Here is a 27,870-nt window from a genome sequence, read left to right on the forward strand (position 1 = left end):
AATTACCCTTATATGCAACATGGTATGTATTTCTTTGTAATCCAGTGCTGACCACAGTAGAATTGGTTCCCCTTGCTGAGTCTAGGTTCCTTTCATAATTGTCTTCCTGTCACTGTTGCCTCTGGCTTGCTCACCTGGGGCTTTGAGAACCATTCTATTTGTTAGGTGCTTTGTGACAATGTACATTTTAAAAAGCGCCATATAAATAAAGATTGATTGATTGATGGATGGATTGATTGATTGATTTACACTCCCTCTACCCCCCCCAACAAAAACCATGTTGAGCGGAGATAGAATTGAGATAAAAAGAGCGCTAAAATATTAATAGCAGTGCGCTTTGTTCTTGTGGTGCACAGATAGATAGAGTTCCTGAGAGTGGATTACAGAAGCCAGATCTGATTAATTAGGAGTGTGTCTGTGCAGGAGAGAACTCCAGAGAGGCCTGCTCCTCTCCGCAGAGAGTGTTGGGTCTGCCCTTCTCCTTCTCTCCCTCCCTCCCTCCGCTGCCTCCCCACTCCACGCTTCCCCATGCCGCTTTCTCTTCCACGTCCCTCCTCTTCTGTGTCTCTCTATTCTCTCACGCCCCTCCTGTGTGTGTTTTTCTGTTCGCTCTCTCCCACTGTTCGTAGGGCTCTCTATGCAGCCTGCTACCATGATGCCTTAGAGAGTTCTTCGCAACGTGCCCAACGTTGTGTGGTTCAGAGCTGCAGCAACCAGCCCAGCTCTCCACTCTTGAATAAACAAGGAGGGCAGCAGTACTGTTCTTTACCCAGGGCGACTGCCTTTGTGGGGGGAAATCGCAACACGTTTAAACAAATGTTTGGATTACGCTTGTGTGGAGCGTGTGCGTTCGCAGGCTCATGAGTGGAGCGGGAGTGTACCGCAGGGACGGTCCAGTCTTTACTACTCTCTCTCATCCAGCGTTTGGCTCCCTCCTTCCCAGTGCGAAGACAGATCAAATTCGGCAGAGTGGACGAGCTCTCATCTCCAACCTGGAGTCGGGTAAAAGCACAAGAGTCCGCGAAACCAGGCCCCAGAGCGCCTCGTAAAAAAAGAGCAAGCGTGAGATAAACAATGCCTTAAAAAAATCCCTCTATTCTCTCGTACTCAGAACATCAGTATGAACAGACATCACACTGTATCAGATGAACAGAAAATAAATTATTTTAAAAGGAACTGTACTAGGGTGCACTTTGAAAGAACGTTTCCTCTTGATTTACTCAAAGTTACAATAACAGCACAGTTTTTTGCACAATTATATTGCATTACAAGCATTGCCAGAGAAATTGCTATTCAGCAGAAAAGGTTTCTATAGAACTCTTAAAAGCAACATCATTACATGATTACTATGATGTGCTTCATTGGAGCACTTTTGATAGGTACACAGCACATTTTCATTTTAGGAGATACTCTGACCCACAGTGACTCAGATTTGTATTCTGGCCCATTTTTTCTGCTGTTATTCAAACTCCCTATTATACCTCCCTGTTATTTAAATCAGCAGTCAGTGGTTTAAATGGCTCATAGATGTAATAAATCTAATATTATAGATTGCAAGTTGGTCTCAATTTATTTGATATAATGAGTTACTTGTAGGTATAGATGGGAGACCTTTATGAATTTAATTTATGTTTTTTCATGGTCATTAAAAAGCAAAGTAAAGATGATAATGGAAGTATGGGTCCTCCTAAATGGCTTTTGAGTATGAAAGTGGTCATATGATGATCAACAGCTCTGAACTCAACACTCCAAAATTAGGGAATGGTTTTCAGAGGTGAGACATGAAGACCCAAAATATAACGAAGATATCTGATTGATCTGAAAGTAAATCGACACTTTACTTTCAGCAGATGGACATTTCCATCTAAGCAATAAGGTCACTCTTTGGTTCAGTAAAAAGTCATTTCAACAGCCACTGTAGTGTAAGTACACGAACGTCCTTTAAATATTATTACTGAGAGCAGCAGATCCTTAACAATCTTGAGTAATTATTCTGTGGCCCTTCTTTAGCTTTATCAAGAGACCGCCATGATGTGACCCCTGTCCAACTGTAAGCTCATGGCATCAATCACTGCGCCTGTCATCATGCACCCAGCATGACTGATGACTACAAGCCCGCACACTAATGAATGAATGTCAAACGTCACACTGGTGGCGCTCTCACTGACTAACCAGGCTTACCTCAAGGTCACCTCAATCTCTAATGTCCTACAGTTTGCCTCGGTGTTCAGCCAAGTCCGGGCTGGCTTCCCCGACTGATAAGGACTCACACTGCGAGCAGTCTGGAGACGGCAGGGTGCTCAGACTGAAAGGATGCCACGTGAAATGTTGGGCTGAGTTGTGGAGGTGCCCCTGAGGAGGGAAAGCCCTCTAACATGGTGGTAAAGTGTGTAAAACACGTGCCACGATCTTTCATGTTAATGAAATGCTGTCAGCCTTATTTCATGTGATTTGTGCAACTTCCTTAAGCATTCTGTTGAACTTTAACAGTAGTTTGCAAGGCAGTATAGCCATATGGCAGATATTTCTAGCTATTTCGATTAACAAATACATAGAAGGGACGTAATTGACATACACTAAGAATGCCATTTTTCATTTCACTTAATTAAAAGTATTTTTAAAAGAACCTCCTCATTATTAAATAGATGCTAAAGTATATATTAAAAATACTTTATTATTCCACATATAGAGCTAACTGCCTCAAGTGAATATATGTTTATCCATTGCTTTCGCCACATAATTAAAATGGAAATATTTATCCATCACCTTCGGTGTTTAATTAGAACCGAAAACAGGATTAAGTAGTATTTCATAATGAATCACATTAAAACAAGTTGTCACCGTTGTTTTTGCCAAAGGAGGGGTGGTAGTAGGTGGTGGATTCTCCTTTTCATTGAATTTCTCCATCCATATTCATCTTACTATTTAAATCTTAAAAAAAAAAGTAAAAAATAAAAATGGGTAGCATCAAAAGACGAGAGCAAACAAACAAACGTGCAGATGAGATTGAACAAGTCATAAATCCCTTTATTAACTCTGTGAGTGAGAGCAGGCCTCCCCCTTGTGCCGACTTCTTCTCGCCTTGTGTGTAAAAGCCCCTTAAACCCTTGTCACAGGCCCGACTCAAAGGCCAGCGCAATCTGTTAGCAACCCTGTTCCCGTCTGTGAAGCCTGACGTCCCCTCCTCTTGTCTTTGTCCCCTGGCTCTCAGGGTCTGGCCCGCACGCCCTGCCTCGCTTCAGGCGTTTATTAAATATGCACCTTCCAGTCGGCTCATGAAGGAGAAAAAAAAAACACAACACACACACACAGACACAGGCTAATCTCATCAGAAGCCCAAGACCTCCACATATGTAAATCTACATCTGTTCCCTTTCAAAGGGGAGCTTCTCCTGGATTACCCGGCACAGAAGTGCCTCCCCACCCGGGCCACCACCAATCAAGCAGAGAACATCTCACCTCCTCCACCCAAACACCACCTCTCTACTCAAGACCAACACGGCCTAACACAGGACGGTGGAGATATTGCACCTTTTGTTGTCGCTGCTTGATGTTCTCCTTTGTGAGAAGTGACAAACAGGGGAGCTTAGCGCTGCTCGCTCGCCTTGGGCTCTTCCTCGAGAGCTGCGTGTGTGCAGGGACAAGATAAGCATCTCGTTCCGAGCCCTGATTATTGTGTTCTTGTTATGGGGGGGAGGGCGCCTGACATTAAACCCAATATGTTTAGACAACCTCAATGTTCTGGTCCAACAGAGGCTGGGCACGCCTCAACCAAACCAAAAAAAAAATAAAAAATCCCCAGCGCCACCCCTTCTTCCCTCGTTGCCAACCTCTCCCAGTGCCAGCGTATTCACCCCCATATTCTCAGGCCGAGGGAGGTGACTCTTTGCTCCAACATTAGCAGCAAATGGCGCTAACACGCGAGCATAATTCAGACACGTACGTAAAACTCCTGTCACCTTGACTGGGGAGTTCAGAGCGACGGCTGTGACAATCACAGTGGGAGAGTAATCTCCTGCTACTGAGCCCAGCCTGGCAACCCTCAGCACACCTGAGCTCTTCCCCTCACAAGCCCCCAGCCCGCGCACCAAGCGTGTCAGTGATGTCTTCTTCAGCACTCCAGATAATACTGCACACAACACGGAGGAATGGGGATGCTAGCGTCTCACAATTTCAATAATTTAACACCTTTTTTTCCTGCCAAGAATAGGAATAGCATGCTGGAATTTTAATATTCCAAAGCTTGCACGAGTCTCAGATGAAATACAAATAAATTACTTTTAATTTAACCAAGCAAACTTTAGTAATATAAGCTTGCATTTTGTAGAGAAAATGAGTGTGAGTGAATGAGTCATTTAAATGAAATTAACTAAGCAAAATAAAAGCCAAAAGTAACTGATAAGAATGATAAGATAAAGAGGTCAAGTCTAAAGGTTCCTGTTCCAAAGGTGGAGACCTCAGAAACTACATGATGACAAGCCTTAAATTTTTTAACACAAAAAAACGCTGTCAAATGGATAACCATGGACCCGGCAATGTTACCATTACATTGCTAGATTTTTGGAGAGGCACATCCAAATTTTGAGGTGACATATATTATAATAATTATGGTCTTACTACTTGATTTATATAAAAACATGAAATGATGTATAAATGGGTGAAATTTTCTGGAGAAAAGTCTCCGACATCAGAGCAAATGTGAGACTTGAAGGGCAAACTGGGAATGAGAGAGCTTTTGAATTTCACGGTAATTGAAGCAAAAGCGAAAGATGTGTGGGGATAACAGATTTGCATGTTTAATTAAGATATTACTGCACAAAGCAGAAGCTAAAGCCGAAAGCTGCAGAGTCAACAGTGCTGATAATAAACCACAGGCCAAGTGGCTAACCAAGTGCACACACACACGGACTGAAAGAAAGCGAGCAGCGCTTTTATTAACACCCTGTGAAAGACAGATTCACACTCCGTCACCCTGATAATACGGGGCTGACTCTTTGTTGTTGACGGTATCAGGCATGTGCTCCGAGGGAGAGTAAAAAGAAGAGCGAGGGACCAGGAGAGGGGTGTCAACATATGGAGGAGAGAGTAAAGGAGTAAAGAGAGACGAGGCACGAATAAAGAAGAATGAATGAGGGAGAGGAGAGGGAGAGAAATGAAGGGATACAGGGGGAGGATGAGGGTGGAACCCGCACTAATCAGGGTTTATTTAAAGTCACTTCTTCTTACCCAGTCCAGCAGCCCTCATTAACTCGCCCCTGCCTGGCATCATTGTTCGACGGTGTTTGAAATCCACCAAAGGAATGGAGATTCACTTTAATCCGCCCCATCAAAGGTAACACACTCATAGACTCTGCCACTGGCTTAGGGCCTGTCGGAGGGAACAAGAATCCACTGCCCCATTTCAGCCGCGCTTCGTTCTTCTTTCTCTTTTTTTTTAATTTTCTCCCCCAAAAAAGTGACACGTCTCAACTGCCACTGGCACACCAGAGATGACACATCTAGCGTGCATTTAAATAATCTGGCAAGGTTTACGTTACATAATTATGCCATGACAATTTTGGGCGCGCGTGTCAGGGAGCGCGCCGGCGGTGGCGGCGGCGGAGGAGCCTGCGCCAGCCAGGGCTTACTGGAACAGGGATAAGCACCAGTGGTCTGGGCCTGTAGCCTTCTGATTTTGAGCAGCATTTGCAATTCAAAACGATTTTCCTTCCTTCCATATCTTTTTTTCTTTTGAAAGGAATACTCCTCCCTTCATGAATAAGGAATTGTTTTTTTTTTTTTTTTTTTGTACCAGCCTCCTGATAAACTGTGAGACCTCCAGTCGCTGGTGGGGTAAGACCGTCGGTGCCAAGGAGAAAGGTTGTTTCCCATTCTGCATTGGCAGAGTTTCTGTGCTCTACTGAGTCCAGGGTTAGGGGCCCGACGACAGTTCAGACAGCAGAGGAGACTGACCGTGGAGACGTTGTCATTACCGGATGAGCTGATACACCTATCGCCCATAAAGTGTGCATGTGAACGGCCTGACAGCTCTGATAAGAGGCAAGGTTTTTTGTTTAAAAAAAATACTTTTATCACATTCATATCTTTAAAAAAAATCATTTTCATGAGAAGTGACTTCTCTATCAAACTACACATGGGTGCCCTTCTGATGTCCTGTTCCATCACCCTGCCACCTTAATACTTTTCAGCTTTCAATAGATAGTTTTTTCAATAGAGTTTTTTTTTCCTATAAAAAAAAAAAAATTGAATCAACTGAATTTTCAACTGTTTTGGTTTAAACCAGAATTTTGTCTGACGTTGTCACACTTTGCTGTACAATCCTGTCCCTGTGTGAGAACGTTGTGTCTGTAATGACAGCAGCCTTCACATTAAACGAGCATGTGTTCCCCATGTTGTGATTTCATGGCCGCGTGTATTGACATGTAAAACATAAGCCCTTCTGATAATGTCTCCAGCTGTTTCCCAGGAGCCCTTGCCACGCCCCAGTGACACGGCTTGTCCTAGAGGCCTGAGGGGCAGGGGGCCGAGGGGTGAAGGAGGGGCGTCGGGACTGGAGGGTGATCCAGGTTAAGCCAGTTAAGGGCATTAGACCTCCACACTGATCAAAGGGAGCATAGGGCCCGAATATTTGTGCAGCCAGAGTAAATAGAGGGGTCTGTGGGAACAAAGACAGGAGGGGATCAGAGGCACGGGCTTATGTCAGCACAGAGATCACCGGCGTCGCCTCACAAATACTTTACCACCCCAACGTTTGATACAACAAACCTACAACTTTCTGGTTTAGGTCCAGTTCCAGTTATTATTTTTGTTAGTACTTTGATACACACATGACCACAAAGTCCAGCAACTCAGCCACTGCTTATTTGCCTGACATTCCAGTCATACAGTGTGTGGCATCACATACATGTACACAAAAGCTCACACGGTTGCCATTTCTGCCCATTATCAGCAGACCACGCAATGGTAAATTTAATAAAAAATGGATCCTTGGATGAATGAAGAAACACAAGCCTCCATCACCATCTGGACAGCTTATTATGAAGCTTATTATTCAGAGATCCGGCATGAGCTGGACGCAATTAAAGCAGGCCAGAAGGTTTTTTTTTTTTTTTTCAGTCAAATATATTGCATCGCCCAGGGGAAACTGGGAAACCCAGATCAATGGCACTTAAAAATAAAACATCTCATTCCCGTATTCCAAAGCACCAAAAATGAACTAAAACAAGAACTACCATGCCGCACTGTAAAAGCACACCTGACAGCCAATGAATGGGACTGAAAAAACACACACACCTGCAGTCCCTAGTGGCGGGGTGGGTGCTACCATTCCTGACAAAACCGCCATTATCTTTCAAAAATTACAAAACTAAAATAAAAAAATGATTCCAGCTGCACAGACAGAGGCTGACAGGGGTTGATGCTGCCCTGTGGGGACAGGGAAAGGCCTGTCAGTATCCAGTCTGTCACACGGAGGTCGGGGGCCAGCACTTGGCCCATAAAAACAGAAAAAAGGAGAGCAAACAAGCACCTTTTGTGGAGACGAATTATCACCTTCGTATACATCCGTACAGCAACGGTGCTAATGACTTTAATTTGAAGGGTTTCAGAAGCCCTCGGCCCTTTCAATCACTCACCCTCGCACAGACACCGGCTGAACTTACAAAAGGTGTTTTACATAACCCCCATCAAACGCTGCCACTGATGCTGGAATAATAAGCTTCATACCCGTGGGCTTCATTTTCACTTACTTCACAATTATCAGGAGGTCACAACTCGCCACTTTCAACGTGGTTTAAATTATCTCCGGAAAAAAAAAACGCTTTATTTGTGCCAGGTTGTTTTTCTTCTCCCCTCCTCTCCTTCGCCCTGTCCTCCGCTCATTCTAAAAGTTTGGCAAATTGCAGCCTCAATGTGTTTGAAAGCCTCTAAAGTGAGTGTCAGGTACCATTAGCATCAAGGTCCGCTCACAGCGCCGGAGAGCAGAAGCCCGGCAGGCGCGGCGCAGAACAGCGAAGCCCTGAGTCGCTTCAGTAATTATCAGCCCAGGAAATGATAACAGTGTTCACACAACACAGGAATGCAAAGACAAAGGAGCCATTCAGGGCGCTAACACCCAAGGTGTTTTTCATGAGCTCCGCCGTTTTGTCAGCTGACACACACGCCGAACGGAATGAAAGATAACGACCGCGGGCTACCAGGTGGTTCAGCCTCGGCACGGCACTTCCAGGGGGGGGAGATGTGGAGCGGGAGAGGAAGGGAACCAGGGGATGTAAGGCCCGGCGAGCCTCGGAGCCTGACGCACAAACACACGCGGATCTCCGCACGCTCGCCTCATCAAAGACGGGCCTGTCATGTTGGCCGAGGTGCGGTGAGGGCGGGCAGCGGGCGCGTTGTTACCGCCGCATCCTGCGGGTGAAGCGCTGGGCTTTGGCATCATGGGTAACGCTCATGCTGCCTTTAGACCCCCATTAGAGGGGAAGGTTTCTGGGGTTACGGGAGTGGGCTGGCAGTTTGGAAGGCAGCACCTCGTAACGATACCTCCTGCCGGCAATGATCTCCGAAGGGACGACTTTTACTTCTCCACCCGGTATTTTCCTCTCCTGCATCCTTCAGGAGATTCCTCCATCAATTTTGCACAGACACACATCTGAGAATAAGATTATACCTGTGTACACAACTGTTAGCAAGATTAACACGTATTTGGTGCATATTGCATATTGAGATCTGATGCCCATTATTATATGAGTACAATTTTTGTAGATGTAGTACATGGGGAGTGTAAAGCAAGTAAGCAGTTGTCTGTATCTTGGGGAAGAGGATCTTACCACCAACCCAGTCTGTTTGGTTGGTTGTAAATACTTCTGACACCCAGGAGACGAACTTCAACGATGTTTTCATCAACAAAGTTTAAAATGGGAGGAGTCCATTAGGACAAATGACAGCTCTCACCCACCCTACTTCATCATTCTGGATGATCTAAACCCCCTCCTGTCAACACGTCTCACACATTTAAGTGTGGTGCAAGGTCCCATATCCCACTTCCTCCTATAGTTCTATTATCACTTGTTCACTTGCCCCGGATGAGACCCCGGTTTGCCTCTGGCAGCCGTGAGTCTGTTGAGTAATAAGTGGTTATGGCTTCTGAATGAGCAAGAAACCAATGAATCTGATATTGTCACCAGTCTTACTGTGGAGAAGCGTTCAAGTGAGAATTTACTTGAAGAATTGGCATTCGATCGCTCTGCTCCTCTGTTCAGAAACTCGCCTCCTCTTGACATTAGGAATGTATTTTCATTTCCTATATTCATGTGTCAGCTCAAAACGTATTTCTTTAAAATGAGTATTTGCTTAAATTCTGATTTTTATTGTTGTCAATTCATTATTGTGCTGCTTTTTCATTGTTATTTATTTGTTTGTTTTAGAAAGGTTCCCTAAAATAAAATGTATTGTTATAATAACAATAATAATAATAATAATAATAATAATAATTACAATAACTGCTTGTAATAATAATATTTATTGTAATAATCATTATTGTAATAACAATAATTATTATTGTTGTTGTTGTTGTTATTTCAATGTCCACTGTGCATTGTAAATATGGCCATAAAACTTTTTAATCACTTGAATCTGCCCAACATACTACAGTGCCATTGATTTACAGGTCAAAACTAGAAAAGAAACAAGAGACAACAAAAGAACATAGCGACATAATGTCAATGTTGAGAAGGAAATTAACATAAATGAGGGGTTGCATTAAGAAGAACGCCCATAATTGCTTCTGCCCACGCTAAGTGAAATTGGTATACGAGTGGGTGAGTCACAGACAGCACTTTCCTAACAGCAGAAAGGTAGAACAAGCAGGTGTCAGTGTTCGAATGGAAACAGCAGGAAGTCAGACGTGTGGAAGAGGGAGCAGGCCTGCCTCCGTCCATGTACATCATGGTGCTGCGGCAGCTATTTTCTCGCATGTTTGGATAAAGCTCCCATGCAGCAGTAAACTCCCCCAGCCCTGGGCAACTATTTCCACCACACTCAGATGCTGTTTGTCTGAGGACTCTGTAGGCCGCATCCCCTCTTTGTGGCCTGAAGCTCTGTGCTTTTTTGAACCCACCCATTTATTTTGGTTTATCCAACAGCTATATTTATCCACCAGGGTCAAGTGGAGCTTCAGAAAAGAAACAGAGGAGGTTTTAAAAGGGACGCTTCGAGTGGTTCTCGATGATGCCACCAACCCAAAAGTCAGGTCTACCATGTCCATAGAAAGGGACTGCATGAATGCTTATTATGAACCCAAAATGCATCAGTGCAACACTCACCGCAGGGTTTAACCGCCATCCACAAACCAGCTGAAAAAGAAACTCCAGTGTGGCATGGCATGTATTTGTTTTATGCTGCTGAGCGGCACCTTGGCCAAAAGTCTGCAGTTCTACACAAGATACTGTGATTTGTACAAATGTGGAAAGGAGGTAGACATGGACAGGATAGTTGTTTGCACCTTGTCCTCTAAAACCACACAGGCCCCCTTAGGCCATTGCCTGCAGCCAGGCCAGTGATGGTCTCAGTGGGAATGGCACTGAAACGGGCTGGTGCAAGGCTAAAGCTATACGCTAAGCACAACTAAAGATAGCAATTATTACCACAGCCTCTTATTGGTCGGATCAGAGCCAACGGGTTCTGGCCAGACCACATATGATGAGCAATTAGCGTCTGGCATTATTTAAGGTCGGTATTCCTGTAAAGAAACACTGAAGGAAAGTCCGAGCCGCAGCCGCAGAGACCTCACTTACCACTGAAAAGGATAAGTCATTTTCGACAGCTGCATTTAGCGTCTCTCAGCACAGTAACAAACGCACACCCACACACATGGACACACATACACCTTCACAGAACATTTCCACATAATACCACAAATGAAAAAACAATTGGTGTGCATATTCCCAAGAGTCCAGCCAGAGGCCAGATCAATGTAGTCCATACCCTCAGTTTGTGGCCTTGTTGCTTTTAAAGTGGCATGTCGTCAGAGGAGAACAAAGGTCCAGTTAGGACCTTTGCTCATCTGCAGCACTGTTTCCAACTCGGGCAACGCAGATGGACCTGAGCGAGCAACGGCCAACTCTGCAGCCTAAATGATGCAAGATGCGGGCAGTCGGTTCCTTGCAGGATGAATCAGAATTTCTCAGTGCGTGGGCAAACACTCTAAAAATAAATTATTAAAATGCTATCAGGGCCAGATAGTATGAAAATAAACACACGCAGAATAAGAACGAGAGGCAAAAAAAGGTGCCGAGATGAATGCTGATATCTGCTGTGAACTGAGGACCTCGGTAATTTAGCGAACGTTAGTGCTCAAGCCCAAAGTCCACTATAAAAGTGAAGAAAAATATACCACCAAGCATTTAACCTCTGGCAGGCTGCACTCTGCACAGTAAAAATGTATAAAATCTCTTCAGATAGAGCATCTCAAGAGCATCCCAATAACATTTTCCTACATGATCCATCTGTGCACACACCCTCTGACAAGTTTTAGACAAGTTTTATGGACTGGAGGACAGCATGTTGAACATTCATCAACATTTACCAGTCCTCAGCCAAGAATTCAGGCTGGAGTCCAACTTTTTTTCTTTAGCTGCTCCATATTTCAGTTTTTCAGGGGGAATTTCATGTGTATGCCACAGAGCAGGTGTGTCCGAACCTTGTTCTAGAAGGCAGCCTCCCTGCACATTTGTGGATTTGCGCTCATGTAACACACTTGATTCGACTTACAAGCTAATTACCACCCAGCTGAGTTGAATCCGGCCTGGTGGAACATGGGCAGAACTAAGCTGGGCAAGGCTGGTGCCCGGATGGACTGCCCATAGAAACTGGACATGTGTAATGACTCAGTTATTTTACCGAGTGGATTAAAGCAATTGGCTTTAACACTACATAAATAACACTGATTGATAGTAAGTCTGATAAAATATTAAAAGTAAAATAAAATTAGCAAAATCAACTAACCCATAATGCAGGTGGAACAGGTTCAGGACGTTGGCCACTATTGTCCAGCAAACAAATGCGATCTCATGTCTAATTAGCATTTTCTACTTGGGTTCATATGTGTTTCCTCTGAGGCTCAAATTGCCTCTCACCATCAAAATGATGGCGGGAGGAAACCGAAGAACCCAAAGGAAACCCGTGGCAGCATTGGGAGAGCATGCGAACTGCACACACAAAGGGTTTGAGCTCATTTGTATCAGATGTCTTCATGAAGACATTAAGTTTCCAAGCAAAAACAACATTGGGCCCATTCCTCTATTTTATCCAATTTATTATAATATCTTATCATTATTAAGACAAACTCCCAAACCTCAAACCGTGGGTAGGAATGACTGCCACGCAAGTCAAAGCATCTCCTTCTGTTATTGTAACCCGAGGGCCAGAGCAGAGCTCTCCCATGCAGAATGAGTGCCCCATTTGGCAGCGGCCCGGATGCCTGTCTGCCAGCCAGCCAGCCAGCTGCCTGCCATGAAGAATAGCGAAGTCCTGGCCTCACAGGTGAAGGCCCAGCTTGTATGTCTTAGGCTGCTTTCCATCAACACGCATAAAGTATTCTCATGATTAATAGCAGAGATGGATGCTAGGTACATGTCTGCAAGCAATCTGTTGGCGCGGACTTGTACAGAGAGTTTTTTTTTTCCTTTTCCACTGAACCACGGCAGACATTAAAAATGCAGTGATTATGCCCACCACAAGGGGGTGCCGGCCTGAGCACAGAGAGCCCATAGTGACATGCCTGCAGCCAAGGCACCACAAAACCCGTGTATCCGTAACATTCAGTGAGATTTAGGTCATGAAACAACAGTTCCCACCATCTCTCAAGCCAGTTCTGCCAACAAGCCCTGGAGTTTCGTTTGGACTGACGGAAGGGAGGGAGGGAATGAGGGGAAAAAAGGTAACATGCACACATCAAACCGGCTCTCTGAGAGCACAGAGGGCAGGTCGACAGCAGAAATACATTTCATGGGCTCACCAGAACTAAGCTCAAACATTTTAACACATCACACATGATCATATCACCACAAACACAACCTCAGACGGATCCTGCGGCCCAAGGAGGGGCGAGATGGGGGCGTCCAGAGTACAGCCCGTTGCCCCACGTGTTCCGCAGGCCTCGATGACCAACCAGACCTCTTTGAGGGACAGTTGGGGGTGACAGCACGCCCCCTTTTCTGATGAAGCTGATATTCTACACTTGAAAGCGGAGAAACCCTGACCAAAAACATAGAAATCAGAGCAGTGCTATGATAATTTATTGCTTGGGCATATAGAGCAGCAGTCGTTTTCATCTTGGTAGGGTTCCCTCAAATCTCTTTGTACATCTCTTGTCTGACAGAGCAGGAATACTCCAAAGCTAATAGGTAACAGTGAGCAGTATAAAATAATAGGATATAGTGATTTCACTGAATTGATGAATAAGCTGTGACGTGATATGCTTGAAAATCTTATTTCTCTAAAGTGAGAGACCACTGCTGAGTCTATGGAGTTTAACAGGGGTAAAAAGACAAATAAACCATGTTGAGGGTAATACTACTACAGTGCAGGTGATACAACAGAAAAGAGTGAAATAAGGTAATGGCTTAAATGAACGTGAACACACAATAATGACCTTCTGTCTGCTTTTACTTATCACAGACTGATGTGATAGATGGAGAAGGTAACAGGGCTGAAGAAAAAAAAATCCACTTGATCCACAGGATTTGGGAATCTAGGTTGGGCCAGTGATTTTTTTATCAATCAGAAGAAAAAATAACACCTACCTTCAGCATGGAAATTGTAGTGTTACCGATTCAGCTTTCAACACATTACATGATGCATACTCAAAAATCATGAACCATCCGTTCAAGCACAAGTCTGCTTAAACGTGGAAGGGTTGTTGTGCGTAAAACAATGGACCCCAAGCACAAGGTCGAAGTGATGGTGACAGCCCAAGAAAATAAATTTGACCGCTGCACAGCAGACTGAATCACTGGCTTCTAATGTAGACCCTTCAGCACAAACACAACAGATGTGTACCTGTGTTTAGACGTCACAGCTTTAATCTTCCAGCGTCCAGTAATTTTCCGGCCCACTCCTAGAGCAAAACGTTGCATCAGCTAAAATAACGGCCTTTTACCACGTCAAAACGATTGTCACCCCAGCATTACTGAGAAGAGCTACCCGTTTATCTCAAATCATCACTTGCAGTTGTTGCAACCCAAGGCGACATACAGTATTTACTCCCTGAGCAAAGTGGGATTTGCAGAGTGAAGCGTTGTAGCCCTGCTACTATAAAACATCCTGCCAGCAAACACAGATACTCCTAGATTACCAAAACACATTTCAAACCACGGTGTCCACAGTATTACCTCTGTGACAAGGGCTCAGTTTATCTATAGGTCAGTGCAGAAAATAACACTGTGGCAATCCTATCCAATAACGTATAAAAAATAGGACTCGATTCACTCGGCCAGCGCAGAGGCGGCTGCAGTATTAGAAAGGGGTTAGGAGAGCCCTGTCCTCTGATAAAGACATGCAGGGTAAATGCAGTTTGAGCCTCTCCCACCCCTACTCATCGCCGAGCTGCCGAATGAGAGGTGACTGGATCTTATTGACTCTGGGGGAATGACAGGCACTCGGAGAACAGCCCTCAATATCCGACATTCTCCAGCACTAAGCTAACCTGTCTACCATGATCCAATCTGGCCCAATAACTGGCATATAACAAAAAGCTCCCGGGAACGTCGGGGCGAGCAAATGCAACACATTATGGAGATCCATCCTCAGTTATTCCATTTTCAGCTCTAAGGCAAGGACTAAAAAGGGAACATGATAAAAGGAAATCTTGCTGCTGGAATCTAATTGGGGTTTTTCAATGTAGCTTCGCTATTGGCTTTGACCTTAAACACCTTTTACAACCCAAAACATCTGTGCAAGCTGTGCTTTTTCAGAGCATGTTCCAGTTTCTCTCTTAATGGAGGCCATTTATATGGCTTTGACAAAGGTCAAAGGTCAACAACATATTATTAGTCTACATTACAAGCCATCAGTGGCCACCTACTGCATATACAGGGAGCAACATAGCACAGTACGCACAGTAAAGACACCAAGCTAATGCAGCGTTAAACTTCGTGGCTTAGCTGTCACTTAGCCTGATGCACACTGACGCGGGACGCTGGAAAGCAATCCTCCCGGGTCAGAGAGCCCTCCCCATAAAATACAATCAAACTTTTTCATCACCAGCCTGTATACACTGCCTGTAAATACAGCAGGCCCTCCTGAGTAATCTGTCACATAGATTCCCATAGTAGAACCAGTATTGATTCCCAATTATGGCTTAATGCAATGCAGGAGGCTCTGCCGGCCGCACATTCCTTATGAAATGCTCTATTGTGTTAGAGCTGTGATGAAACTGCCCGTGCTGCTTCTTCAGGCCTGTTGGGGCCCTGATGTTCAAGGGCTTCACAAGTTTGTTTGTCTGGATTGGAAATGATGGCAAACTGGTCAAAATAACTGTAAACACTATCTAAATGAATCAGTAAATTCAAAAATAAAATATAGGGCTGTCAAAATTAACAGGTTAATCACTGTGATTCATTTATATTTCACATTCTGTGTAATTTTGTTGGCTTCCTGCATTTTTCTGAGTTTGTTTACTTCATGTGGGGTCTGACCTATGACATTTTTATAAAAATTCATTCTTGCCACAGACGGCTTGAATAAAGATGGAGACGGACGTTTTATGATCAATTCAAATGATGCATGTTTTTCATTTACATCATCATTTTCAAATGAAGACACATGGCTGCCAAGATGCTCAAACACAGAAGCAACATGCTTGCAGGGTGTCTGTGATGTGACTGCATCTTTTCAGGTGCGACGTGAGGAATTTTTTTCATCGCACACAGTAGCACAAGGCACATATTTTCAGGAATTAATTGCAATAAAATTTTGACAGCCCTAATTAATAGCCAATACTTGTATGACTCCATTCGTTATACTTTATACTTTACGATGTACTTTAGGCAGGAAATAGTCCTGTCTTGCACGCTGACATGCTACCAAGGTCTGAATACAGGTCTGTCTGTAGTAATCATGTCTGTGGACTTGGCTCTTTCTCGTTGAAAGCTCCCATAAGGGGACTCTTGGGGTTCAGCAAGCGAGTCCATATACAGTAAATGAGATTTCAGCTACAGCCCTGTTTCCGACATAATAGAGCCTCTTCTGCCAGACTGCGCCAGGGTGAACAGAGTTGTGCACTCTCTTAATGAGGGCACTTTGGCACATCTCTATTACCAGCAATGCCAGACTACCCTCACCCCAGACGGCCAAGTCGAAGAGTTCAGAATAAAAGTTCTATCTAAGCATGTGGCAGCACAAAAAAAAAAAAAGCCTAAATTAAACACTTTGCCAGACCTGGGAAAGCTTAAATATTCACCAGTAAACAATTAAGAGTAATTGGTGTCATATAGAGTAATGAGAGTAGTAAATGACTCCCGGGCGCAGCAGTGGAGCATCAGAAAGAAAAAAAAAAAACCATGCCGGAATAATCAGCCAGGCTGCCACATCTGTGTTGGATTCCTTCTGCTCGCAATGACGTGCCTCACTTGTTTTGGTGAAGAGGGATTTTGTGTTAATTGAAAATCAAAAGCATGAGGTTTGCATGTCGCCTCTAGTTACACAACACTGAGAGGCTAACAAACGCACACAAGGAAGGAAACCGCGCGTGGAGACGGCCGGGCGAACGGAAAGATCAACAGACAAATCCCTCGCGCAGCAGCGATACTCTCCCTGTAGCCGGCTTCGCCCCAGGACACGGCCTTGGCCTTCCACCTCCCAGCCTGGACCCCTACTTCTGCCCTGCTAAGTGTTCTGTCACTAAGCTGCCAGGGGCGGCAGGCATATGCCACCAAATCCCTGGTGGGGCCCAGGCCCAGGGTAAACAGAAACGCTGCTAATGGAAGAGTGCCTGCTTCTGACCTTGAGCTGCTCCACTTTCTGTCCCTCCCTCGCTCTCAGTTTCCTTCTTTCTGTCCATCCTTCCCCTCGAAGAGTTTCACGGCTGACTGCTGGCGCCAGCGGCATCACCATCACTTCGGCACCGCGCCGGCGCGGGCGTCAAGCTCACAGCATCGAGCTCAATCACGCTCTTTCTCTGCTGCGGCCTTTCTGAACCCCCAGGTGAGATCCATGAACTCAACTCGCGCAGGAGCCCGGCGCACGTTACACACCGGCGCACCGGCGCTATCACAGACAAGCGCACACTCAACATGCAAACATGTATACAGTCAAAGCGGCGGCTCTGAGAAAACAAAAAAAAGCAAAGCAGGCAGCTCAGTGACAGTCGCGCAGGTACCGACACCTTCCGCAGCAGTTCACTGTGGAGGGTAACTTTCCTACTTTCCCTTTCCCAGGCACGGGCGATGCAATCAGGAACACCGTGCGCTGGGGAGTGGTGTAGATGATAGAGAACATGGAGACAATCCCTGTGTGGTTTTCAGCAGCCCACCCTTCCACACTTCCACAGAACTAGGATTTTACAGTGCGCAAAACACTTGCAGAAATGGATGTCTGGGTAAATTTAATAGTTTCATATTTTCATGAACATATTATCACTCGCCAACTGGTATTAATTTAAGAAACTGACACAATGACCTTTTAGTCAGGTTTGGGCAAAAATACATCTATTTTAAAGATGAATAAAATATCAACATGAATATTATTTATTATTGACTGTCATCCACATCCGCATTTGAGCATGTGAAGCAGAAGTGCGCCCTTGTAAGTGGCCGCATCACCTTCACGCATGTGGGTTTCATGACTAATTAAATTTCATTGTGGAGGCCCAGTTAAAAGAGATGACAAGAGAAGTCTCATGTGGGACTAACCTATTAAGTCCAAAATATGGGACGTCCCTGCTAATATACTAAAGTTGGCAACTGGCATATCACCATCAACATCCATTTCTGTAATTTAGCACATAAAAGCAGATTTATATTACTGTAGATATTCGTTTATTTATTCTCAGCATTCTTAAGTCCGTAAATTATATTTTAATTTTAATGTGTACATAACACAGAATACATAATTTTCACGTTCTAAATATGTATCAGCATTACTGGTGTTTTCTGCTACATTCCAACCTTATTTATTATGGACCTAGTACAATGCCTAGTACTCCAATCTTCCCATAATAGCACACATCATATTAGTGCACACACATCATCATATTATCACACTGTTAATATCTTGTTTTTCATGCTGTGTGTACCCCTCTGCAAACCCTGCAAGAGATGTTATGCAAAGACCTAAAAGACACCAATGAAGAGCAATAAACAAGGGGGGAATAAAAGCCCCCGGGTGCTTTTTCCCTGGAACTCAGCCCCAACCACAATGCCCAGCGCTAAGCTGGCATTGCTCATAATTACTGGCTTTCAGGTTAACAGAAACGCTCATACCAGATAAAGCTGTCATTAAACAAACCATTGTCCATTTGGAGCGCTATGCCAAGCACAAAGGAGTCAGTACAGCGGATTTATCTTTCCATTACAAGTCTATAATTAGTTCCTCTCTTGTTATAGAGTGGGCATATGTTTCATAAAAGGAAGATTACTAAAAATGTTAACCCTGTACTACTTTGCGAAGATAGTCTTGTAATGGGCGATAGCGCAGTCGCCGTGGGAAGTGACAGTTTAATGTGCCGCGCTATCAAAGCACAAAAAAGGGAGAAGCCTGAGGACACTGAGCTTTTCCCAAGCTCTGCAAAAAGCCGCCAGTAAGCACAAATATATAAACGTGATGGCTTCATACTGGCACAGGAGCGTAATTATGGTGAAGCTGACTGTAATAATTGTGCTGGTGGCAAAAATAAACCCCTCTATTGGGCGTATATCCGTGTATGCTGGCGCACCGTGGCAGAACTCAGTCAGTGTCATCTGTGGCACTTTCTGGATGGGGGAGAAGATTCATTTTCCTGCTACAACGGCCTTTCATACCTGCAGCATGGTGTTCTGGGTGTGGGCTTTATTGAAGCATTCATTAAACATTGGGGGTCACGTTTAATTGTGAGAGAGAAAAGAGAGGAGACAAGACTAATTATCTTTTACGGCTCAACAGTAATATTTTATTTAACTTTGGCGGGGGTCTGTGCCAGCTTGGCCAACGGGCACGGGGCAGGGAGATTTATTCCCGCAGGAACCTGGCCAGTTCGTGTGGTGGCTTTGATTTCCCCCCAATCGCTGCTCCAACTGAGGTAATTCACTGCAATGATTTATTCATTCTGTTGTTTTATCCAAACACAAAGGGGCTGTGGAGCGCCCGACGTCTCTGCCACGGCCTTACGTTCATCTCCCGGCCCCTACGATTTATCCCATCTTCTCTCCAGCTTCTCCTCCTCCCACCGGGCTGCTTTATTGCTTATTGCAGTGACAGCACTGACGAATGCCAATGGAGTGTTAGGGAGAGAGAGAGAGAGAGAGAGAGAGGCAGCCAGGTGGAAGAGAGGTGCACTTCCTGTAAAAAAAAATGAGAGAGAGAGAAAAGAAAAGGGGGAAAATGGAGCGAAAACAAAAGAGGAGAGAGAAGAGGGGAGGTGTCTGGGGAGAAGTGAGGAGGGAGCGAGAGAGGGAGGGAGGCTAAGGTACGGCTTGCTATTGAGCGCCTGAAAGAACACGCTCTCTGATTTTTTCAAAGAGCACTTGAAAGCCCTTCTGAGGTATTGAACAGGTGAGTGGAGTACAGAGAAGGGAGGCGGAGGGGCTGGCTGGGTCTGAGCCGCTCTCTCGATGAGCCCGATGCGCACCCAGGAGCACCGCATGCACCCCCCACCCCAACCCCCCAGAGGACGCCTCCTGGTCAGACGCCGGCCAGTTAGCTGACCTCAAAAACCCGTTTGAAAAGCCCACTTTATGTGTATTTGCCTGTGATCTCCACTTCAATATGAGTAAATATTAAGTTGCTTGCAAACGCTCACAAACAAGCGCGATGTGGAAATCTTCACTGGCGTAGGCACGCGCTTTGCTGCACGATTGCCCATGGCACTTTTTCAAAGTGGTCTGCAAATATAGCGAATAAGTGAATAAAACTGGACAGGATAGCAGTCAAATTTTTAAGCACCAAGCTTTATCATAATTGATCAAAAAAGCACAGTCTCTTTGAACATGCCGGCCATCAGGGATCACTTCAAACATAATCAATTATAGAAATTTCCCCCAAGGACGGCAGTCAATTCTTTATCAATGAAGTATTCATTCCAGAGCAGCAGGGGGTTTGCAATGAGGGGTTTGACTTCTATTGCATGGGATTGTCTAAGCCTACTGCTCCATAAAAAGTCCTCCAAACCCTGACTGAGAAACACGATCAGACAGCTCAGAGTGGGAAAAAAAAAAGCTAAAAGCATATAGTATACAGACAGGAAACTTTACTAACACTTTATTATATTTCTGTATATATACTCTTTAGTCACATTTGCAGGTGCCAGCATGGAAATGAAGGACACAATTGCTGGACTTATACACATAAAGTGGGATTTATTAAAAACAATGAAACAAAGCATGCATTGTAAGACTGGAGAGGACACATAACACACGCAATGACCCATGACGACATGATAAGGGAAGATTTATACATATAACAGCGGGTGCAAACATTCAGGAATTTGGGAAGCGCTGTCCAAAGTAATCAAAGGTCCAGACACGGCTCTGGAGCACCATGCAATACCAGTCCTTGACATCTTTTTAATAGTAAATATAGTAAATATCAATGTTTATGACTATGTATAAAATTGCAAGTTGTAATATATTATGAAGGTACGTTAGTGTACATAATAATTTGAAATCAAAATAACATCTATTATACTTAGATACTACTTCCAATTTTATCTTGATGTTTCTCTCACATCCATTCATCTCATGGTCTTGCTCCCTTCCCTCTTCCCCTGACATTATCTTCCCTGCTACAACTGCTACACACAGCCCTGCCATATCAGTGACACCTCCGATCTTTACAGTCCCATCTCCCAGCAATCCTCTGTTGCGACACAATCATTACAAATTGATTGCAAAATAGCTAACAATCATGATTAAATCGTTAAATTCTTGTCTACGCTTCAGAGAATGGGAAGAAAATTAACTTCCCACCAACCTAATTTTTTCCTGAACACGAAATAATGATTTTCTGCCAGTCTAATTACAAAGCCAACATCTGATCAAGCCAGCATCCAGAGGGGATTATCACATGCGCGAGTATTAGACCTCATTACCAGCTTGAGTGCAGAATTATTACATCTTGTAATTGGATGGTGAGATTTATATACAGATCAGGCCGGGTTCTGTAAGATCGTAATTACAGGCTTCATTGGTTAGCTACTTATCACTCAGCAGAGGAGAAGAGGAAATAAGCAACCGAAAGAGCATTTTATTAACCTCTCACCCTATCAGGGGAAATCGCTGTACCTTCCATGTCTGTGTTAGGGACAACAGCTAAATTCACACATGAAACAATTTATTACCCCCTATCCGCGCCCCATCCGCTAAACCCCTCTTCCGAACAAATAAGGTTTCATTTTGTTTAACCTCTAATGAACAATTTTGGTAAATTTGTTTAAATAAACCATCCGTTTTACTCTTGACTGGGCTCCATTTTCTAATTAGCAGGAGTAACAGTGTGGAATAAGTACTCATCTGTTTAGTGCGGCTTTATGGAGCATTGCACTTTGCAGAGGAGGGCCCAGGGGTGGCTTTTTCCCTTCATGCGCATTCAGATAAACACACGCACAAACACACACACACACTCACACATGTTTTTACATGCTCTGTGTAGCAAGACTGATATAAGCCTGAACCTACATCTCTACCTAAACTAAAAAAAAAAACAGAGCAAATATTTTTACACTTTTTTAAAATTATATTTAAACAACACATATTTTTGTGTGTTGTTTTTACATAAAAAGACATTACATAAAATGTTTCAATAAATTTTGTAATCTATGTATGTATACTACTGTATGTGCAATAGCTAGGCTTTTCTTTTTATTTTCCCTCTCTACATCGATCTCTTGCTCCCATTTCTTCTTCCCCCCCTCTCCATCCTCTATTGTTCAGGCTGGCGCCAGGGAGGGAAATCTCCAAACCTCCAATGATTTGCTTGATCAGGCTGTAGAGATCACCTCCATTATGGAGGGAGGCCAGCTGCCTACAGTAGGCTCAGCTAAATAATTAACCACATCCCCTCCTTTTGGTGAGCTAATTAATAGGATGATGCTTCCCTTAAATACTTCACATATAATGGCACAATTTTGCCAGCAGAGAGGGCAATTATGCTCCTATTCATCACTGAATTGGGGGATGTGTATGTTAGTGTGTTTTTGGAGGGGTCGTCAGGACAACGGGTCTTTGAAGGCAAAATCATTTTTAAATCAAATGCTCTACTGTGACAGTTCATGGTGTAGATTTATGCTATGTGACCGACCCAATTTATATAACCATTACTTGTTCACACTATTCTGGAGCAGGGCAATGTGCATCTGTTCAAGTGACTCACCAAGAACAGCGGCAGTCGTGCTATTAGGGGAGGGAAAACAAAACGGCAGCGGCGGAGGAGACTCGATCTACAGGAAATGCAGTGAGCACAGGCCTGATGGAACAAGACTCATTTGCGGCTTCTTTTCTGCAATTCAGCAAGAATGGCTCCAGCTGAATGTCACCCTGGTATCATCCTGGGGTAAAAAAAAAAAGTAAAAGGGAAACATCAGCACCTCCTCAGTTTAAACAACTTTCTTTCTTCTGCATATAACAAAGCTCACAATCAATATGGGCTTACATTTTATGAGACAAGGAGTTAACTTGTTCAATTATGCCACAGACAGCTCTATTCTTTTGTAACAAGTAATCTGGGTAGTGAAATCGATACTGACAGGCTCACTGCACGCTGGCTAATTTCCTATTACCTCCAGCCAATGGGCTGAGGCTGCAGTAATGGAGCTGTAGCTGCAGTTCATTATGGAGAGGGAGGGGGATCAATAATGACACAAGCAGAGGCCTAGCAATGAGGCCGGCCCGTGGCCGAGCCCCGGGGCGGGGAGGTGGGCTGGTAGGGTCTGTTGGGTTACAGAGATGGTCCGGTGGGGTTTTTTTTTTTCTCTCTACGTATCGGTTCACTTTACCTCTTTCAGTTGTATGTCAGAAGGGTTACATGTCGGAAAAAATGAGCAATTTTCTGTAGCTCAGAAGCGTGTAATGTTTTCAATATATGAAGTGTGGGGAGGGAGGCATCATACAAAAATGACTCCAGCCATGACTCTAGATGTATGCAATTTTTTCCTTAAAAAGACCTCCCAAATATTTAAAAAGATGCATGGGTTCCTTTTTTGGAGAAATTCAGCCATTCACTTAAGAAAAGATTTCACAGGCTAAACATGAACAATAGCAAAAGTGTACAACGCTGCAACAATTACGAAAGATGCACAGCACAAGCAATAATTGCAAAAGGTAAACAATCCCAATTCTCATTAGAGCTCATGACATTTCTTTTTCATAACTTCTTTCATATAATTTGGTCTTATTGCACTCATCAATAATCTTTACCATGTTATGTTTAGAAGAGTGTGACAGCAATATCATTTACCTTAGCATATAGTGCCAAGAGAATGTGCAATTCATAAAAGCAAATCTCCATTGCATTGTGTAAAAATCCCATTAAATGCAGTTTAATCCAAATATGTTCAATACAGTCTATTTTTCATTAAATTCTCAATTTCAGCACAGCAGTGCATTTGTGTCACAGGACTACTGTAGATAGCTATTTTGCAGATGCTGTTCTGCTTTTTGTCAGTTATTAATTGCAATTAATTACAAAAATGTTTAGTGTTTTATATATATATATATATATATAGTAGAAATCATTTAGTGTCTTACTTTAATTGTTACTAATTGGAACAGAATAACTCATTCTGTTTGGCATAAATTAAACATTTATAGAATGGCCAGACTAAATACTCATTGGTTGGAACAGAAGATGCGCAAGCCAGAATTCATAACATTATTATCATATTTCACTCATTTTACTAAGATGTGAGATATTGTTCTGGCCTTCAGAAAACCATAGAATTGTTTTATTATTGTTGTTCATTTATGAACATAAAAAGCAAGTGAGTGGAAAATGTCCATGTGATATAATCCATCCAACATAGATGTTCAGCAATATGCTAAAATCCCCATTCCAGATTATACCTTGCTTAAATAAAACTGCCAAATTAATTGCAATCGCACCATCAAGCAAAACCATTACGATTATCAATTTCTTCGTAATCATACTCCCCAACCACATTAGCTATTTTATCTGCCAGGGGTAATGGAGTGTGTAAGGATGTTGGGGAAAGTACCAGCAGTAATTAGATGGCATCAGGCTCGGTGAATGGGTATAGCATATTGATTGGTGCCCATCGGTCATGTGTATTACAGTGGTACAGGGGTGTACAGTACGTTCTAACTACATGTTGCAAGGGGACCAGCCAGAGCCGGTATCAGCAGGATCCAAGCAGAAATGGTAAGTGTGGACAGACCCTTCTGACAGAGTCGGGCCGTTTGTGATATGAGGAGGTGGACGTGGCGCCAGTACCGCAACACAATTTATTTTCCACAATAACGCTATGCTACAGACACCTCTCACCGGACAGCAGCTCTCAGACATAGCCAGAAACAACTTCAAAGCTGACCCCTTTTTGATCAATACAGGTTTGTGTCTTCATTTTTTGATGTGTTTCAGTGGAAAGTCTGATTCCCCAATGATGCACTTTATGTTTTACAGAAGCAGAGGCTGAGTCTATGTGTCTTTACACTAAAGAAGAAAGCATAGTTGCTGCACCACAATAGATCTAATTTAAAGCAAAATGGCTACACTGGACTGTCCATGTCTTCCTTTATTGACCTGGCAGAGAGAGAAAGCGAGAGTGGGAGAGACGGACAGACAGAGAGATTGGGTGGGTCTTCAAGCAGGGTAAAATGTTGGAAAATAAATTACACTAGTGTTCTATGCAAAGTTGACAAAGCTGAATTGGCTACAGAAACTGTAAGGGGGAGAAGTGTTCTACAAATACTTTGTCCTGGAGAACCAAAAAGTAATGCACTGTAATCTCTCCCTCAACTACCTCAAATGTAACTGTGCTGCTCAGTGACATTATGTGCAGTTTTCAGCTGCATATTCAAAATGACCAGAATCTACAATCATAAGTAATACTGTAGGTTCTAGGTTCTCTTTTTCATGCATGGTGACATTTGTAAAAAACGTACTTGAAACCAGACCAAAAATGATCAGTCCTATTGTTTAACTAGCAAGGAATATAAGACCGTATGAAGGACCGGCAAAATCGTTCCTTCTTCCTGAGTGTAAGATATAACTTTATTAATTATTATCTATTATATATTGTTGTTTACTCTTAATTGTATTAACATGGTTAACGTTATTGATAAGGATTTTTTTCATGCAAATAAGGAGATCTGCATATAAAAAAAGATTGCAGTTGACAGGAAAAAGAAAAGAAACAGGAAAAAGACTCAAGCACACTTTTTTTTCCTGTTTCACCTCTCATTATCTAATTAACTTCTCATTTCCTGTCCTTCAGTGCAGTGACCTGGATTTGTGCAGGGGAGGGCGGGGCCTGGCAAGCAGGACCAGACACAGAGCTGTAAATAAACAACCGGGTGAGAGAGAGTGATACTGAGAAACAGATCAAGGGGCATGACAGAGGTGGAAACGAGGGAAATGGAATTGAAATGTGAGCGAAAAACAAAAATGAAATGATAATGCGTGATTTATAAAGATCTGTCGTCCGTGTGGCCCAATTGTGGACACCATGATTAATTCAGCCCTGTTTGGCCGAGCCAGACTACTTCATTACAGTGGTGTCCAGTGGCCATTAATCTCACAGGAAGGCCAGACTCCAGCAGGTTCACCAGTCCAGGGAATGTATTCAAGCCTGCAGGTACCGGGAATCATTCAATTTGTCCCCTTCTGCTTTTGCCTACTCGATGAAGAAGCACGCAAATAAACACCCCATGCATAAAAAGTGGGGTTAAGTAAAACTAACAGTCACCCTAAACTAGGGGTAATGTTCTAAGTGGATGAGTGTTTAATAAGATCTATTGTGGGGTCAGGTGCAGGGGCGTGAAATGGCAGTTGCGGCCCCCACGGGTGAACTCTGAAATTTACTGATGGTGTTATCACAAAGGCCAACTGTTTCAGGCCAAATGCCACCTCTTAAGGAATCCCCTGCTAACAATAATTTATTCATGCCCATCTCCCATTGCATAAACCCCCCAAATATGATACTCATTTCAGCCCCTCGGTGGCTTTGAGGAGGAAAAACAAACTGTCGGGTCTCCCGTTCAGAACGGATTTGGAGATTTATACTGTATTGGTTACGTTGAGTTGTTCTCATTCTGAAACGTTTTTACACCATTCAGTTCACTTTTCCTCTCCCGTATCCAATATGTGTGGAATATTTTTCATCAACTGAACTTCATCCCAGTGGACCCCTCCACTTTAAACACTTAACAACTAAATAAATAATGACAGCACCACATTCAATGGAGCAGCAACAGCCACTAGCCCCAGGTCCCAGAGCAGCAGGAGTCCTTAAAGCGAGTCATTGGCTCCTGCCCGGGCCCCGCTGCAACCATTCAGCAGAGGATTATGGGCCTTTAAGTACCAGCCAGGCCTGAAATGTGACTCTGGGGCTGCAGGCTGTCAGGAAACGATGACTTGCAGAGAGGCCGGAGAAGTCGAGGACTCTTCATCATGGAGTTGTGGACCAAACGTGCCTGCATCTCCTGCTCTTTTCCCCAAAATTCTCCCAGAGGGCTGCTATAAACCTCATACAGCTATAAAAAAACTTTATTTCATATAAAACTTCATTACAGCAAGCACATAAAAGGGCACATTCATCTTCCACTATCAGCATTCTTTCACTGCAGGAGCTTACAGTGATAACCCATTAAGTCTGTATTCATCTAAAGAAGCTTTTTTTGGCCGTGCAGATCAATAGAAAGCATTAATGTAAGTCCTGTTGTGTAAACCAAGCATGACCGTAATTTGCCAGTAGAAACCCTTGCTTCGGTTTAACCAAACAAAAGCTTCTGTTAACTTTGCATCAGAGAAGAGAAAAGGACAAGATCAGTTGATATATTGTGCCGCATTTGCTGAGAGGAGGGGGGATTGAGGCATCAGATTCTCTCACAATGACACATGAACATCAATACCGGCCATCCAATGTGACAGTAAAAGCTCTATTGATTTTCGTCAGATTAAAAACACTGTTGGGAGCCATTTAAACGTACTACCTGGAGTGTCCTCTTCCATTACGACTGACGGCGCTAAGGGTCCATAATCACCCGATGTTTGGTAAGATCATTCTCACTACGCCAAAGATGACAGTCCGCTTTTAAAGAAAATGAAAGTAAGGTCACTTAGTTAAACGTGGCGAACAGAAACTACGCTTTGTTTGCACTGACATTACTGCCCGTTGTCTACTGTAGCCCCATAAAGCTCCTTGGCCTTTGAAGGTGAAACCCGAAGTTCTCTAGAGACTCCAGGCTGCGGGGATTCGGTAATAAATGGGTCTAGCGTAGCGAAGTGAGCAGGGTCAGGTGCGAAGCGTTTAAAACACGGCCCGTAGCCTGACCACGGCTGCCCCTGCACGAAGTGCCACTGCGCTTGCACCGGGTATTGATTAATCTATCACGTTCCTGTATCGACCTTCACGGGCGGAGGACCAGGGAGAGAGAGAGAAAGAGAGACAGATTTTTCACCCTGCACTGTAACTACCGCACATTATGCAAACGAAGACAGGAGCGGCGG

General features: G+C 43.8%; 1 long non-coding RNA gene across 2 annotated transcripts in view; it reads right to left on the minus strand.

Moving 5' to 3' along the window:
• LOC114765663 (uncharacterized) overlaps positions 1-27,870 on the minus strand; it is an 87,634-nt gene that overhangs the window by 19,636 nt on the left and 40,128 nt on the right. For both annotated transcript variants that reach the window (XR_003742699.1, XR_003742698.1), the window contains exon 2: positions 22,558-22,732. This is a non-coding gene — a long non-coding RNA (uncharacterized LOC114765663). The remainder of the gene's footprint in view (positions 1-22,557; positions 22,733-27,870) is intronic.

Source organism: Denticeps clupeoides, chromosome 16 (assembly GCF_900700375.1).
Source record: "Denticeps clupeoides chromosome 16, fDenClu1.1, whole genome shotgun sequence".
NCBI lineage: Eukaryota > Metazoa > Chordata > Actinopteri > Clupeiformes > Denticipitidae > Denticeps > Denticeps clupeoides.